At 40.4% G+C, this 2,748-nt stretch overlaps 1 non-coding gene across 1 annotated transcript; it reads left to right on the top strand.

Moving 5' to 3' along the window:
* Window positions 1–1,541: 1,541 nt before the first annotated feature.
* LOC125084136 (U6 spliceosomal RNA) lies at window positions 1,542–1,648 on the top strand. Its single transcript, XR_007122495.1, has one exon. It is a non-coding gene; the product is annotated as a U6 spliceosomal RNA (small nuclear RNA).
* Window positions 1,649–2,748: the final 1,100 nt, after the last annotated feature.

Raw genomic sequence — 2,748 nt, 5'->3', positions numbered from 1 at the left:
GATTCCACTTCTGGGAGGTACCTAGAGTAGCCAGAATCATGATGACAGAAAGTAGGAGCTGGTGGGAGGGGTTAATCAAGGAGTAAAGTTTCAGTCATGCAAAATGAATATGTTCTAGAGATCTGCTGGATAATATCAATGTAGCATCTTAAGTGGTTATTTCCTCTTCTTAATGTATAGTTCTTTGTAGATAAAAAATATTAAATCTTTATACTGAAAAAAATATTTCCCCATGGTTTATTGCTTATGTTTCATTGTGCTTATGGAGACATCTGTCATTCAAAAGTTTATTTTAGGGGCACTTGTGTTGCTGTCCATTATGTGTCTGACTCTTAATTTCAGGTCACAATCTCAGGGTCATGAGATTGAGCCCCAAAACTGCTTAAGATTCTCTCTCTCCCTTTCCCTCTGCTCTTCCCCTCCCTGATGTGTATGCACACTCTCTCTGTCTCTCTCTCTCTGTCTCTCAAAACCAGAAATGGTTTATTTTACTATATCAAAGCTGTCCAATTTACCTTTCACAGTTAGAAATATTAGGGTCCAGATTATCCTGGAAGATATGCTACCATTGCCACCTTGGGTATCAGAAGGATGCAGTGGATTGTCTGGATTTCAAAGTTCTTTTTTTGTTTGTTTGTTTTGTTTTGTATTTAAATTCCAGTTCTGCCAAGCTTTAGGGGTATGACTTTATGAAGGCTCTTCAGTGATCTCAGCCTCATTCTTCTCATCTGGATAGTGGAGAAAATAATAAAGTAAATCAGTGCATTTCTTTTAGGACTGTTGTGAAGACTAAGGCTTAGGATCCTTGGGAGGGGTGTGGCATATCAGGGGTACTCAGTAACGGTAGCAGCTACACCTGCTGTTGCTACTCATATCACTGCTGTCATTGTAACTACGTCTGTAATTTTTATTGTTAGAAATATCACTACTGGGTACCTGGGTGACTCAGAGGGTTAAGCCTCTGCCTTCAGCTCAGATCATGGTCTCAGGGTCCTGGGATTGAGCCCTGCATCGGGCTCTCTGCTCAGCAGGGAGCCTGCTTCCCTCTCTTCCTCTGCCTGCCTCTCTGCCTACTTGCGATCTCTTTCTCTCTCTCTGTCAAATAAATAAAATCTTCAAAAATTTTTTTAAAAAAAGACAAATACTACTGTTTTTACCATAATCATCACTGCCATTAGTGACCCCTTCCCATTCCCTAAGTATATTCTGTTTTGTGTTTAAGGAAATTAATGAGCTTTAGGAGATATGGTAGACTGAATAATGGCCCCCAAACATATCTTTGTCCTCATTCCTGAAATTTGTGAATGCTGCCTTATATAGCAAAGGGAACTTTGCAGGTATGATTTAGTGAAGGATCTTAAAGTGGGAGGATTTTTCTGGATTATCCAGGTGGACCTAAATATAATCACATGTCCACTTAGAAGAACAAGGAGAGGAGAAGGCGAAGTGATCAGTGAGGAGGATTTTGGAGTGTTGTGCCTATAGGCCAGGAGTGCCAGCAGCCACCGGAAGCTGGAAGAGGCTAAGAACGGTCCTGCCGTGTGCCCGCTTTGGCAGCACATATACTAAAATCGGAACAATGCAGAGAAGATTAGCATGACGCATGCACAAGGATGACATGCAAATTCATGAAGCGCTCCATATTTAAAAACAAGAATGGATCCTTCCCTGCCAAATGAAACAGGCCTGCTGCTACCTTGACTTTAGCTCATCTTTGGATTGCTGGCTTCTAGAATGGTAAGAAAATAAATTTGTGTCATTATAGCCACCAGTGTTGTGGTAGTTTATTATGTTGGCCATAGGAAACTAATACAAAAGATAAAAATTGTAATTTTGGAGAGTCACTATATCTCTTTAAGCACTCTTACTACATTATTTGCTGGAATGCATTGGAATATGTTCCATCGACAGAAATGCCGCTTATTTGAAACATCATGGGGAAAGTCTGCGTATGAGGAAGATAACCATGGAGCTTCTTTTGATCCACTGACTGTCACAGCGTCGCCCTACACATACCCCAAGGTGGCCCGAGAACCCAGCTCATGGTGCTCCAAGCAACATGTTGTAATAATGCTGTTTAAATAGAAAGTAATTAGAATGTTTTAAAATCTCATGTATAGTTCTTAAGGGAAGCCAAGAAAAGAGGTGCTTTTGTGGGTATTAGAGTAAAGTGAGAGGCTGACACTGACTTCAGTGAGTGTAAAAGTGTAAATGTCCATGAAAAACACAAAAATAGGTAATGACAGTATAAGAAGTACTAAAACTGGGATAAGCACACCTCTCTGAGTGTTTATAGAAGAAGAAGGATCAGAGCAACTGGTTACTTTGTAGTATTTTTTATTTTAATTTTTTAAAGATTTTATTTATTTATTTGAGAGAGAGAGAGAAAGAGGATGAGTAGCAGGAGGAGAGGGAAAAGCAGACTCCCCACTGAGCAGTGAGCCTCAGGGCTCTATCCCAGGAACCTGGGATCATAACCTAAGCAAAAGGCAGACACTTAACCGACTGGACCACCCAGGTGCTCCCACATTCATAATATTTTATGTAGAAGTTATTTAACATTGGCGAGGGTAAGCACATGCTTCCAGTGGCCTGGGCTCTCACTGTGGCTCACTGGCCTCCTCTTTGTACTTCAACTCAAATTAAAAGATTGTTTCACCTGCATTTAAAAAATGCCCAGAGGTAACCAGTGACTAAGAGAATTAGAATAAACACAGTCAAGCCATTTTCTGCTTAAACTTACAAAAA

Source organism: Lutra lutra, chromosome 13 (genome assembly GCF_902655055.1).
Source record: "Lutra lutra chromosome 13, mLutLut1.2, whole genome shotgun sequence".
NCBI classification, from domain to species: domain Eukaryota; kingdom Metazoa; phylum Chordata; class Mammalia; order Carnivora; family Mustelidae; genus Lutra; species Lutra lutra.
This window is presented reverse-complemented; position numbering and strand designations above follow the sequence as displayed.